Here is a 15953-nt window from a genome sequence, read left to right on the forward strand (position 1 = left end):
AAAAAAAAAAAAAAATACAAAAAAACCCCCCAAAAAAATCAACAAGGACAAAAATCTTTTAATCGATCATAGCTAGGGTTGTGGAAAGTAGGTCGCAGCAGCAAAAGCAAGCAAAGGTTTTCCTCATAGCTAGACTCACATTGAAAAGAAACAGAGAACTTTAAAAAATCCTTCTCATGTACATAAACTAAAACTCATACACATCAACACATACACAGACCACCTTTCTATGAAATGCAGCATGTCTCTAGAAAGGCATAGGCTACTAAGTATTTTATAGAACAAGTACACTAAAACTCTCAATTTTAGGGCATCCATGCTTAAGAAATATGAAAATATTAAGAATATTTTTAAAAGTTCCATTTTCTTTCATTTTTCAACTGGTTTTCTCATCAGTGTGTTAGAGGGGATGTAATTCTCTGCAGGCAGGTATTTCTCTGCATAACAGAATGGTGAGTCTGAAATAGTGGACAAATTGCAAATCTTCTTTTGGAAAGTAAGCTTGTATGAGTGATGCAAACAGCAGCTTTCAAACAGATTGTGCACAAAGAGAAATGGGCTTGTGCATGCTCTTGCACGCATTTAATAGGCGTTCCCTTTTGGGAGCGGGCACAGGGTTGTTTATGTGCATTTTTTTAGAAGTGTAGAAGGCGGGTCTTTCCAAAAATGTGTGAAAATCCTCCACTATACCTTTAAGTACTAATTTAAATGTCAGTTATTTTAATCTAACAAGAGACTAAAATAAAAAAGGGTGAAATTGTCATGCTGGGTTAATGGAGCTAAACCCAAGCGCAGAACACCACAGAGACAGGGTTAAAAGTTCAACAGTTTATTTTTAGGAAACACAATCGAAGAGATAGTACTGATACTGGTACAGGTCCGGGGTTGGATTCACAGGGATCTCTGATGTGGTTCAGGCTGAGAGAGCAAGCCAGAGGAGTCCAGAGGCAGAGGGATTAGCAGAGGGCTAGGCAGCAGCAGGGCTAGGCTTCTGACTAGCTGAGACTCAGTTCTTGAGTTGCTCCAAGTTCTCACCTAGAGAACAGGCAGGCAGATTCAGATTGTAGATCTCCTGGTTGGCTACCAAGAGCAGGAAGGCAGGTTTCTGATGATGAGCTCCTCCAGAGCTCCTGAGATGCGGAAGGCAGATTTCAGCAAAGGAGACTCTTCCAGAGTTTCCAGGGTTCAGTCAAGAGCAGGTTGGCAGGCTTCAGACGATGAGCTCCTCCAGAGCTCCTGAGATGCGGCTGGCAGAGTTCGGCAATGGAGACTCCTCCAGAGTCCCAGGGTACAGTCAGAATTCTTCCGCGATTAACAAAAACACTCTGGCATCGGGGTGTTGTCCACAGCCCACTTAAGTACTGGTCCCCTGATGAGCAGAAGAGAGTCAGCTGGTGAAGGCAGCTCCAGGTTCAGGAGATCCAGTACGCCCTCTGGTGGAGGAAGGTAGACAGCACCCCAGATCCCAACAGAAGAACAAACAATCCAGAAGGGATCCTCGGCGCCCTCTGGTGGGCAAGCCTCTGGATCCCAACAGAAATATTATGATTGAAGCACCAATAACTCTAGTGTATTAATTCGTTTTTGTTAATTTTTTTAATAAGCTGATTATAAAGAATTAGGCCTTCTTAATGTCTTCCTTTATGGCACCAACTTCCTCACAGTGGGTTACCAAGACTTTGGTGCAGCTTGTATTATTCATGCAGATGAGATTTGACAGAGTTTAGTTGGCGTCAGCAGCAATAATAGTAAAAGGGCCTGACAATGTTCAGCCACGTTTCCTTTCGGTCTGTGCTGCCCATCAAGATATTCAATTGCTATGTTCCATCAGAAATTCTGTCTAGTCTCAATTTCTAAGAAACCTAAACAAAGATAGCTCTTCAGCGCACAGATATCAGGTTTTAAAGCCTCTTTAAAAGTATGTAAAGAATCTATCTATCTATCTATCTATCTATCTATCTATCTATCTATCTATCTATCTATCTATCTATCTATCTATCTATCTATCTATCTATCTAGTAATGTATTTTTGTATGATTTCAATTTCAATTCAGTTTATTTATATAGCGCCAATTCACAACACAAGTCATCTCAAGGCACTTTACAGTTCAACCAGATCATACAGTCAAATTGATTCAAAGTTTTCTATCTAAGGAAGACCAGTTGATTGCATTGACTCATTGACTAAAATACAATCCCTCACAGGTGTTATTGTAAAAATAATTCATATCCTACAGTGTATATGTAAATACAAAAGTATTTGTTGTTGCAGTTATCATTTTTTTGTTCCTGTCCCTTTTGTTGTCCCCGTTACGGACAAAAACTGATACAGTACAAGTACTGTTCCGATTCTCCAGATTTTTGCACGGTTGTAACCTGTGCACTCAAACCCTTAAGTGCGCTTATTCTATTTGCGCACTTCATAGAGGGCTTATGGGCCCTTAACGTTTAAGAGCAATGCCCCTGAGGATTTGAGTTTAAAGAAGCCTTAGATCCTCATTTGTGGAGTGCTGAAAACCTGAATAAGTATGCTGAGACAGGTCCTATCTAAGCCAGTTACAAATCAAAGCCTTGATACATTCTTGACCCAAGATTGGGTTAGCAAGCTGCTCTGCTTTTAAACCCAGGTGTTTTTAGTGTTAAAACAATACGGGTCAGCTAGAAAAATTTGCTAATTCTACAAAAGAAAAAAGCTGGTGTCTTCTGATGTCTGAGTTAGGTCAAACACAAAAACATGTCATTTTTCTCTTTAGAAGGCTTAGAATTATTTGATACAAACAAAAATAATAATATAATAATAATAATTTCTTTATGTTATCAATAAATAATGTGTTCTATTTATATATTTATTTTTTGCTGTACTCTGCTTTTGGTGGGGGTTTACCACTCTACCGTTGTTAAAAATAGGAGACTACTGGGAGTTTGGCTCAGTGGGCTTTTGTTATAACATCATACAGCCATGTGATAATTTGTGAAATATGCTTAAGGTTAAGTAATTCCAATGCTCTTTGCCGGGGTGGTACCACCATATTTACTTAACAAGTTTGTGTTCTTTTTTCCAATATTACCATACTGAAATAGTGAGACATCCCTTGTTTTACAGTTTTTGTCAGATGTACAAACCAATATTCAGTGCCTATGATAATTTAATCCATTATATTAATCCATTGCTTTGAGTTTAACTTTCTAAAACACCAATGTTAGGATAAGGCTTAGCCCTCAAGCAAGATGAGCTGAAGGTATGAAATTAGGTTTGAATAAGAAGTCCATAGATCTTAGATTTATCTTTCCTCCAAAACCTCTAGTCTGAACTTTCTTTTTGTGTTTGACAAAACATTTTTGGCAAAAAACTTTGACAAGTAAACAAAAAACAGTATTCAAACATCTCTTCAAACAGAACTCAGGTCATTTACTCAGGTCACTAAGACTTCATAACCATCACTGTTCCAACAACCTCAATAACTTGTTAGATATATGCCAATTTTTGCACAGTTTCTGTCTTAGTCAGTTATATTACATGCTGTTGTCATATTTATCACATCCCTGGTGTTTCTTGCTATTCTTTCACATACAGTAGTAGCCATTCAAAATTTCCCAAATTTCCCTGATGGGCCCTTGGCTGGTCCTTGGCTGATCCTTGACTGGTCCCCTAAGATTTGTCCTGATTTGTGGGTATTAAGAACTAAAGAGAAACATTTTCTCCTAGTCAGACCCTGTAATTCAATGAAAGGGTGGAGTCAGAGTAAAAAATAAGCATGTCAAGGAGAAGTAGGGGGGGGGCTCCAGTGGCTGGATGTTGGCTGCCATTCGGCTTGTGTTTGACTGGGAAGGGCCATTTTGAATGGCTGCTACTGTATCCATTACTGAAAGAATGTCCAAAGCAGTACATTAATTACTTATTCTCCAGATGCGCAGTATTTATATTGTAAAACCACTGCACGGTACTGTATTTTATTTGTGTATTATTTTAACTCTCACTTATCACTTATTCTGTTATTTTTATACAGTTTTAAGGTCCACATTTGTGTGACCAGTTTTGCTATAATCTTTTGCTGCTGTAACACCACAATAAAGAGATTTTCTATTCTATTCTATTCTACTTATGTAAAAAAAAATTATAATTGGGGTATAGATTATAACTTTGGATTACATGAGGTTTTCAAATAAAAGTTGCTGTTTTTTTTTAAATTGTCCAATGTTGGAAGCTGTGTGAGAATTTATAATAGAACCATACAGATTTTATCCTGATTCTGGCTGGTCAGCTAGTTGTTCTCATTGCTCTCTGTTCCCCACTCATTGCTCATTCAACACACCTGCACCGCTCTTGTTCACACTCATCAGCTATCATTCCTTCCACCTGTGTTTCAGTCTTTTTAAGCAAGCACCAAACTAGGTTAGTAGATATCCAGCACTGCTTTGCTCCTGTTTCTGCATCATGGCTTCCTTGCCTTTACCTTGTCCCTGCTAGACTTCAGAGTTTCCTGGACTTTGACAATGTTTCTGTCTCTTCACCACTGCCTTAACCCCACAATCTGCAAACCTAATTCACTTACCTGGAAAAATAAACTAAATTCCCCCCGGTCTCATTCAAGCATCACTGGACTTGCTCTCAAAGTCTTCCAAGCCTACAGTGATGTTACTGTTGCTCTAAGATCTGCAGAGGACCCTACACCTTCTTCCTTCCCCACCTCTCGAATCCTAAGATGGATGGTGGCTTTTCCTCTATAGTTTAACTTTTAAAATCAAGAACCAATCCATCCAATGACCCAATTCCTATATGCCATATGCCTAATTCTTTTAATATATATATATATTTTTAAATGCCTCCTGTTTTGTCTGGCCCTAATTTTAGCTACTCTGTCTGGCAATTTACAAAAAATGATATTCTGATGCATAGGATATATCAATTTCTACCATTTAAAACAATAATGGAAAAATACTTTTGCTTCTTGGAAGAACACACTGTGTGAAGGATCTAATTGTGCTGTATAGAAACCTAGGGCATGACCAACAGCTGCGGTTTAATAGTCATTGGTGGTTTTTGGTGTACTGACTGACTACCAGCCAACAACTGTGGTGGTCTATTTATAATTTGGTTTTTTCCCCAACTTAAAGTATATGTTTTTTCACTCCAACCTACAAAATACAGAAAAAAAACACACGTGGAGTAATGTCTCTTTGTGAAACGGAAAACTTTCCCATATTTTAGGTTTAGAAAACTTAAGAGTTTTCAGGAAACCTGCTTTTTTAAAATGGACCCCAGCTGGGTCTGTCTAAGGAGGTTTGAAAATAAAAAGAATAAAGTGTCTGATTCACTTTGAAATAAGCCAGGATGTAAAAGGTTTTAAAATTTATCAAAGGCCAAAATGATGGAACACATTGGAGGTAATGATAAAAAATGGTTTAATTTGCAAGGGTTACTTTTCTTTCACAGCAACAAAAATGCATTATGCATGTTGATCAGTTAAACAAAGGGAACCGAGGGGCAACTGATGAACTGAAAGAAGCACAGCAACAGTGCATTAATAAGCTGCTAGTTTATATCTGCATCATTTTTCAATCAAATATTTAGGGAAATATTTTAACCATCATTTGATGTTCCTTGTTGACAGAGAAGAAGTCAACCACAGCTCTGGTCCAGGAGAGAAGACCAGCAACATTACCACACTCTTTCTTGGCTGCATCAATATTGTAGTCTGGGGCCTCAAAATAGGGCATCAGAAGCTCCACCATTTCTTCATCAATGGTTTTTACATCAAATTGCTTTGGGGAAAAAAAGATGCATACAAAAAGCAGGTGAGAGAATGGAATGTGGGAAGATTTGATTTGAGTATAAAAAGAATTAAGGACTTTTCTGTAGTTAGTGAAAAAAAAAAGGTACAGAAAGGTGATTTTATTGTATTGTTTTTTTAGCTTGGTCGATTCCTCCATCCAGTGCACATGCAGATGAATCTTCCAAAGTCAAGTGAGACACAAAGGCTGATTAAAACCACAATTTCATCTCTAAAATCATGTCTTACAGTTTCTCTGATCAAATCTGATGCATCACCTTCTTCATAGAATAGATTAAAGTGCACCTGAAGTCTTTTCAAGACGTTTCCGGATGTCATGAGTTTTAGGGACTCCTGCTAGGAGGGAGTAATGCACTTTTCCTGATCAATCTTCACTCTATTAACCCGGTGCTGGAAGAGTATCAGCACACAGTCCATAATGCGCATGATCAGGTGGGGAGGCCGTGCTAGAGTTCACACAGTGGCAATGTCTGATGGCTTGATTGTCTGTAATTGCAAAAAAATAAAATAAGACCAAGGCACACATTTAATTTCAAATTAGACAGATAAAGTTTGCTAAAGCTTGCTTGGAAGAATAACTTTGAGAACAGCTTTACCAAAGAAGACATTTATACTCTTTTCAAGATGATCATAGAATTTTGCCACAAACAGTTGTGGAATCCTGCGAGCAGTCATTCGGACAGTGGGACTAAATTTCTATATGTCACATCATTTAAAATACAAAACTTTAACAAAACCTATTTATGCCTGCATAGTCACTAACAGTCTAATCAGATGGATCTCAGATTGCTCTTTTTACACTTATTGGACTTTCCAATGTTTGGCCCTGTAGTTCCTTCCTTGCATCTTATTAAACACTCCAAGACAGCAGCAATAAATAATAATTGAACTTTATTGATCTCACACACATTTACCTCTGCATTTAACCCATTCCCTTGGGGAGCAGTGGGCTGCCACTGTGTGGTGCCAGCGGAGCAGTGTGGGGTTACACAACCCCCACTCCCCCAATGAGTCAAGTAATTTTTTAGCATATTGAATCCCCTTTTCAATCTATACTAGAGAGTAATACATTATCAGCAGCAGTAACCCTAGTATTGCTGTACTCTGTTTAAAATAACCTACAAAAGGGCACAAACACACATATTGCACTATTTTTTATTTTGCAGAAACAAATTAGATGAAAGTATTTCTTTCCAAGTTGTGCAATAAAAAAGGAATAATTATATTTTTTGGTCAGATTTGGCTTTGTTGTGATATTAGTTTTAATGAACCGATAATCCGTTCCCATACTTTTTTCTATTGTTTTATTTCATTTTTTTTTTTTTATCAATACTTTCCCAGCATTGTTCTTGAGCTTCAGTTTTTCCACCTTTAGGATTTTTGCCAGCTATGGAAATTAAGGTCTCAGTTAATTTCATTGCTCCATTTTATTATTGACATGCAAAGTATGATGACTTTGGGACTGAAATAAAAAATTTTTATTAACATTTTATATATCATAAGCAGTCCTCTGACATCATGGCATTACAACTACTACAGCTGTAAGAAAAAGGTACTTGGTCTACATTGTTTTGGAGCTGTTTACGTGTCAGGGTAGTACTCTGTGCAGAGTAAAAAGCTAGAAAGAATATTATAAGGAGAAAGAATATCAAAAATAGAAAAGAATGTTATAAAGAGATTAGAGGAAATGTTGACATGGATTAAAAAAAAATAGATCACAGCACTTAGCTTTTATTTTCCGCTCAGTTGAGGGTAGACTCATAAATTATTAAGGGTAAGACATCATTTCAAACATAATTTAGAACATCAAAGTAGGAAACATGTGCAAGGAATCCTGCCAGATACATTACTGAGAAGAGACATAAAACATAACACTCAAAAGAAACAAAATGTAAATAGTGACAGAGTGACGACCTTCAGCTGTGGGATAAAGAACTACCTTAAGAGACTAATTAAAATCAGCAAACCCAGAAAGCTAGGGGATATCTCAGTGAGAGTTTTGTAGGTGTTTCTGTAAAATGTTTCAGCTGCATTTTTTTTATATATATTTTTAAACTTTTTTTTTCTTATTCTTTAGCAAATTTCTGTCGCACCCTAATCTTTTACAAGAAACAGATTCCTTTCCCAAAGTACACTGTTTCAGTGGAATAACTGCAACGTATCAACTAATTATTATATAGTACAAAGATTATTTCATGTCACTATAAACTGTAATGAAAACTCAGCCATTTACAAAAAAACTAAAGACTTACAATAAGTCATAAAAGGGTCCTGAACTTACAGTAATAGCAGCACCCATTATAAGATACACATTCATTGTTCCTTTTAACAATAAGGTCTTGTGAACTGATCCAGGGAATTGTGAAAGTGAGAAAATTCCCTTTCACGCAATAATTTTTGACCAAGCCAAGGTGGTCCCATAAAGCACTTTTTAAACTACATTAATATTTATTGTAAGTTTTTCCTCTAATTATATATATATATATATATATATATATATATATATATATATAAAATATAAAGTCACAGTGTAGCCGTTGCACTGCCCCTCTCAGCACATCAAGTAAAAAGGGTGTTCATATCCCACCCCGAAGCAACACAATGCAGTGCAAGAGAAATATCATACACTTTCTGCCAAACAAATAAGCACAGAAACGTTCTGTGTTCTTCTTAGTATAATGTGAAACCAATGAAATAAATGGTGCTTCCCTGACTCAGCTACCAGGTACTACTATATCTAGATTTAAAAGCACAACAAAATCCTAAATGATAAAAGAAATACTTCATGCTTTTGTATAATGTAGCCGATTTATATTTCCCAATGCGCTTGATGTTTCAAAAGAAAATGATAATAACACATAACAGTGGATCTCCAACCTGCTCCTAAAACACCACTCTACATATTTAAAACCATTAACAGTTTAATGGTGGTTTAGTGGTTTAATCCGCCTCACAAACACAAACTGAGTTAATGGGTTATTTTCAAAAGCAAACTCCAGATTAACATTTCAAGAAAAACATAAATTTTTTTATAGTTTTTTCACAACTGTAATCTTTATAAGGTTTGAAGTGACTGGATATCTCCCAAGATTTACAATCTTTTTATCATCATAGCATAAATTAACCATGAATATTTGAGCATAACACCACTGTTAAAGGTCCAAACTAGGGCAATATGTCAATATTCCAACAGGTAGTGCATTAACTATTCCCCTGGTGTGATAAGAACCACCTAGAACTTAATTCTACTGAAGGCAGGCAGAAAAGATGGTGGCTTTCTGAAGACAAACCTCAACATTGCCTTCTATCACCATCCTAAATAACACAGTTGGCTCCCTTCCCATTAGCAAAAGAAGCTGGGTCTAACCCCCAGCTGGTAAACTGCGTGGCCTCTGTCCCCCGCTGCTCCCTGCCTGGTGACACTATCACTCAGGGTTAGCGTTGATGATGTCACTGCGACAGAAATTGGTAAAGTAAATAATCGAGAGCAAAATGGAAGTCAGTTGCAGGGCGTAGTAAGTGTGCTTTATTGTTTCGCTCTTTTGTCCCTCCAAACCTCTCTCACCAGTGCTGCGCCATGTTTCTTGAATGTAAGCAGAGCTTTTTTGGCTTGCTAGATCAGAAGTGACTGCTGTTGACATCGGTACGCTCTGCTCAATGTTATCAGGTCAATTAGCGGGTTGACTCGGGTCTGATGTTCCCACTGTATGCCGAGTGGAGAAGAGCTGTTTGAAGGCGACTTTAACCCGGGGTCACTTGCCGAGTCGTTTGACCTGGGTTGACACGGGTCAGTGAGCCGTTCCCACTGCCACTAAAAGCCAATTGTAGATTTAAACAGGATTTTGTGGCCAGTTGGTAAGGGGTATACTATCAATGGTCATGTTGCCATAGGAATATCATTACTTTTTCATTCAATGTGTGCTTTTTTGTGTACTTCTTACTAAACAAATGAAACTAAACTATTGTTTATGTTGTAAATTTTAAAATTATTACATTTTTCCCAGATAAAACAACATTCATAGCATTTTCACATTTATTGATATTATTGCTATGCATTTAAGCGAATTTCTAGGTGGTGTTGTTGCCTTTCTCAAAACTTTCAATGCATAGACAGTAAGTATAGCCCAGATTAATATCTACCTAGTTTCCTTTACAATTTATTCTGCACCTTAAAGTAAAAGCACGAAAGGCAGGTCATAATAGCAATCTGTCAGCCACCATACTGCTATTTGAGACGAGCTGTTAAGACAACAAAATTTAAAAAACACATTTTTCCCTGTTAAATGTGAGCCATCTTAAAAATCCAACTCATATATAAGTGAAATATTTGACTCTAGCCACCCACTGCAATTTAATAAGTGCAGAGGCTTACTTTCAAGTCGAGGGAGCAGATGACTTGAATTAAATACTGCAGATAAAAAAAGAACAAGGAGGTAGAGATTTACTACAATTCTTCCAGCAGCAAATGTGCATGAAATAATAATTTTAAGATAATAATCTTATCCAAAGTTTTCAACAAAAACTTAAAAAAAAAAAATGAACCTTTAAAATTTCAAGTAACAACCAATTTTTTGCCAGACTGGTAGCTCTTTCCTAGATACTTCAATAGCTGGATATAGAATTCTATATATGCAGTTCATCATTGCTGTTGGGCAGGAAACCTAAATTTATAAAATTCAAATAAACTTTTTTATGAATTAATTCCATACTTTATACAAATACATATCTAGTTCAACACATCATATTGGTTAATATAACAGAGAGACAAGCTGACAAAATGTACAACGAAAGAATGTTTTTTTTTACAACATACAAGGTTTTCATCCCGAATTGTCAGGGCTCCAGTCTGTGTGTTTGTTTTTGTGTGTGTCTCCCTTCCACCAACAAGAGGCGCCTGGTTCCGGTCCGCCTCCTCACACACCTGCTGATGGTTTCCTCATTAACAGAGTGCTCTTAAGCTGCTGATTGCCACTACCTCGACGCCAGAGTGTTTGCCAGTTTTGGGTACTCTAGCCAAGGTGAGTTTTTGCTGAGTAAGACTGAGTTCTTGTCTACCTGAGTTTTAACTTTGTTTTTTGTCTTTGCCTCTCGGCAGGAAGTCATCCTGCAAACTGGACCTTTTCGGACCTCTACTCCCAGGAGGGATCAACTGAAGCTCAAACTGAGCTGGGGATTCAAACTGGAGGTTTGGATCCAGTCTCCTTGAGAGGATGTTGAGTTTTACTCTCTGAGCAAGGGATTCATCTTCACTACGACCCGTTCAAGTACAGCAGGAAATCTGAGTGGCAGTCAGTATGTCTGTTCATCTACACCGTCCGAGCTCTGGGTAAACCCTGTTCCGCCCTCCACCGAATCAGTCAAACTCTGAAAAACAACACACAGATTGTGTCTAAGATTCTTCAACTTCTCTGCAAACGTGAGTCGACAACCAGATCCTCTTCTTCAAATCCACAAATTAAATTTCCCACTGAGCCTGAACTAATCGTTTGTCTTCCCTTCACCTTCCAGTTCCGGCTGAGCAGAGTTCAGAGGAACACTGCACCATGCTTAATCTCTACAATAAAACCTGTTAAACCTTTCTCCTGGTCTCTCTGAATTGGTTTCTCTGCATGTGGGTCCGAGCTTTAGATAAAATCATGACACAAATAAACACTTCCTGATCTACTATGAATTATGAATTACAAACAGATCAATAAAAATCTTCATTACTCCAAAACAAGTAAAGGACAAAAAGATTCTTCATTCTTCTTTCTTTGGCAATTTTGGCTTTATTTCTTCAATTTGGTCACTGCTGCTCAGGGGTCAAAGTAGATTTAAATTTACAGGTTTTTGATATAAAAAAAAAAATGGAGAGAGAACCTACATAATTGCCTTGTAATGCCATGGCAATCCAGACCTAAACTGAATGAATATGCTAAGTAAAATGTTGAAATATTTAAAGGAAACAGAAAATATTTTAATGACAATACAAGGAAACATTTACATCTAGACAGGAACTATGAGAGAGAAATATTCAAAGATCTAAGTACCTTTTCACCTGGCTCTTTATCCAAAAATAAACAGTACGCACTCAATTGCTTTGGATATAATTAAGGGATTCCTTTTGGTAGAAGTTAAAGAATATTTGGTATCAACTCTTGTGTGCTAAAAAAAATATAATCTTGGTAGTAAAGGGATTTTTTTTCCACTTGGCAGTTGTTGATCACCCACATATAGTTTATTAAGTAGCGAGAGCAGGATGAGCCATACTGCTGGGAGCGATCCATCAGAATGGAGCATGAAGCGCAGATTCAGAGCTCCATTTCTGAGCTCCATTTCAAAGATGCATTTCTGCACAAGCCCAGATGGAAGATCAGAGCAGTTTGTCAGAGTTGAGCGCGCAGTACACTAGACCCTGCAGCATGTGCAACACTGAGCGGCAGGTGGGCGGCAGGATCAAAGAAGACGCAGCAGCATGGCTGATACTGCTTGGTAGATTTCAGCACAATGATGCATTTTGATCAACAACCCGCTACTTTTTATTGTCTCATTGACTAAAACTTAAACCAATCACCAGTCCTGTTTTAGTCATCAAAGATCCATGTTTAGCTCGCCATTTTTCATTGGCGTCATGAAAAAAAGGAACAACAATGAATTGATTTTGTCATCCTCATCGTTGACAAAAACAACACTGGTATAAAGAACAAATAACAAAACAGAAAATACTTTTATAGATATACACTCACCGGCCACTTTATTAGGTACCCCATGCTAGTAACGGGTTGGACCCCCTTTTGCCTTCAGAACTGCCTCAATTCTTTGTGGCATAGATTCAACAAGGTGCTGGAAGCATTCCTCAGGGAGTTTGGTCCATATTGACATGATGGCATCACACAGTTGCCGCAGATTTGTCGGCTGCACATCCATGATGCGAATCTCCCGTTCCACCACATCCCAAAGATGCTCTATTGGATTGAGATCTGGTGACTGTGGAGGCCATTTGAGTACAGTGAACTCATTGTCATGTTCAAGAAACCAGTCTGAGATGATTCCAGCTTTATGACATGGCGCATTATCCTGCTGAAAGTAGCCATCAGAAGTTGGGTACATTGTGGTCATAAAGGGATGGACATGGTCAGCAACAATACTCAGGTAGGCTGTGGCACTGCAACGATGCTCAATTGGTACCAAGGGGCCCAAAGAGTGCCATGAAAATATTCCCCACACCATGACACTACCACCACCAGCCTGAACCATTGATACAAGGCAGGATGGATCCATGCTTTCATGTTGTAGACGCCAAATTCTGACCCTACCATCCGAATGTCGCAGCAGAAATCGAGACTCATCAGACCAGGCAACGTTTTTCCAATCTTCTATTGTCCAATTTCGATGAGCTTGTGCAAATTGTAGCCTCAGTTTCCTGTTCTTAGCTGAAAGGAGTGGCACCCGGTGTGGTCTTCTGCTGCTGTAGCCCATCTGCCTCAAAGTTCGACGTAATGAGCGTTCAGAGATGCTCTTCTGCCCACCTTGGTTGTAACGGGTGGTTATTTGAGTCACTGTTGCCCTTCTATCAGCTCGAACCAGTCTGGCCATTCTCCTCTGACCTCTGGCATCAACAAGGCATTTCCGCCCACAGAACTGCCGCTCACTGGATGTTTTTTCTTTTTCGGACCATTCTCTGTAAACCCTAGAGATGGTTGTGCGTGAAAATCCCAGTAGATCAGCAGTTTCTGAAATACTCAGACCAGCCCTTCTGGCACCAACAATCATGCCACGTTCAAAGTCACTCAAATCACCTTTCTTTCCCATACTGATGCTCGGTTTGAACTGCAGGAGATTGTCTTGACCATGTCTACATGCCTAAATGCACTGAGTTGCCGCCATGTGATTGGCTGCTTAGAAATTAAGTGTTAAAGAGCAGTTGTACCTAATAAAGTGGCCGGTGAGTGTATGTGTTACTGTAATACTTTCATCTCTTCTGGTTGCCAGCTTAAAGTATCCATAGTTTCAAAGGATACAAACAGTGTTGCAGACTTGTTTGGTTCATGGCCAAAGTAAATAATCCTTATTATATTAATTTTTATCCTCGCATTGCAGCAACTAACAGGCTAAGAGTAATCTGTCTTAGCATTTAGAACCATTTTGCACCTGGATTTTCTTAAGATACTTAGACAAAATAAACTCTGTCCTATAAAGGATATCAACAGCTCAACCAAAGCTTCTGAATATACATATGTATGCTTAAGAATATTAAATTAACGAGCGTCTAACTTCTTCAAGTGCTGGCCGTGCGGCTTCCAGCTTCGCCTCGGCTATGGCCTTGTCAGCTGAAATGCTGTCCACTATGGCCTGAGCCGTGTCCTTTATTTTCTGTACCTCGACCTTTACCTGTTCTGCCGCTTGAGTTTTTACAGTCACCTCTTTGAGAACCTGAAAGAGAAATTAATCATGCTCATGAGATCTCATGGTGTTTGTTTTAAGCTACACAGCAGGGAGAAATAAAATTGTTTGCCTTAACTGATCACAGGATATTGTGTACCAATGTGAAATTTTTTTGATTTAATGTTTTTTGGTTTTACATTTATTTTAACAGAGTAACAATTGACATAAAACCTGTATTCTCACACTATAAAAGTGTAAATGTGTGTCAAATGTTTACATTTTTCATCAGAGGTTTAAAAATATTAGACATTGGCATGATTTGTCAATTTTAAGCTTGGCTCCTCTTTTTCAGGGTGTTCTGACAAGACATTTGTTATGGTAAAAACAAGAAATGGGTACATATGTTTGAATTTAACACATCCTATCTCTAATCCACTCAGCCTAAAGTATCCATAGTTTCAAAGGATAAAAGTTCCAAGCAAATAAACCCTTTTTTTTTTACTTTCAACATAACCCTGTCTGAATATTAGACTACACACCAAGTAAAAACTAGTAGCAGACACAGAACTGGGTCTTCAATAGTCTGTTACACTTTAAAATTGTTGGGATCATTTCAGAGGCTTAATGGTTTCCACTACAAAACCAGTTTTGATAATTTTTTGGCCTTTTTCCTATTGGAACACCTATTTGTGTTTGAATTCTAACCACAGGAATGTTGATTTAAGGAGCAGTTGAATATTGTAAAGGGCTCCTTCTGCGTCATTAGTCTTTTAGTAACTTAGTAATTATCCACAAAAAAAACCTTTAGCAAGTTATTTTAATGAGCATAACTGACAGCTCCCACAGTTATCTTAGATTTTAGGTCTTACTTTGATTCTGCGTGTCATTTTGGCCAAGTAGCTTTGATCTCTCTCTCTTCTGATCATGACACTTGTGTCTGCATGAATTGCTAATTATAGTCATGATTGAAGATGTAATATTTGAAGCAGTGGCCTCTTTCTCAGTCTGTACTCTTGGTCACTACCTTTTCAGACTATGCTGAACTTAAACTAAATTAACTCTAATGACTGTAGGTTGTTTATAATCAATTATCTTTCACCTGGCAGAGATGATTTAAGTAAGATGTTATAAACACAGACAAATTTTAGTTTTTACTTTCTCAGTAATATTAGAACTGGTTTTAGAATGGATGAAGCAGGTTTAAATTAAGAATGCTACTGGAGAAACAATCACACTGGATGGACATTTCAAAAATATTCTTAAAAGTCCGTTCTGTGTAAAAGACCCAACAAACGTAAGATAGCTTTGTCATTTCTGAAAGAAAGACTTGTCAAATATTTAGTCAAAATTATGACAGAAGCATCCTGAAAGCTATACAACAGTTTCACCACAAGTTTTTGTTGTCTATTGAGAAAAATAAATCAAATTCAAACTTGCGTTCTGAATTCTAGTTTTAACAATCCATTAAAATCTTATGTTGTATCATCATCCGAATGTGTCTATCAAAGCTAAAATGAACATTAATCCGATCATGAGACCTTCTGATTTTGACTGTTAGGTTGAAGTATGTTTTTTTTTTTTTATATGGGATAAGAGCACAACAAGGCCAATAGATACATTTATTCATTTATGTAGACCAATAATATGGATTTCACTACTGATTTATTAACTAACAAATTCCCATTGACTTTTTTGGAAAGGTTTAGCACAAACATTAAATAAATCTTACATGATGCATATTCATTCATTTAACATAGCTCATTTGGTTAAAATACATAACTGTCAGGTTTATGTATT

The 15953-nt window shown here is 37.6% G+C and overlaps 1 pseudogene; it reads right to left on the reverse strand.

Annotated features, from left to right (window-relative positions):
* Positions 1-15953, reverse strand: part of LOC107084394 — an 86872-nt pseudogene that overhangs the window by 32502 nt on the left and 38417 nt on the right.

The sequence above is a fragment of the Cyprinodon variegatus genome, unplaced genomic scaffold (assembly GCF_000732505.1).
Source record: "Cyprinodon variegatus isolate N-32 unplaced genomic scaffold, C_variegatus-1.0 Scaffold99, whole genome shotgun sequence".
Taxonomy (NCBI): Eukaryota; Metazoa; Chordata; class Actinopteri; order Cyprinodontiformes; family Cyprinodontidae; genus Cyprinodon; species Cyprinodon variegatus.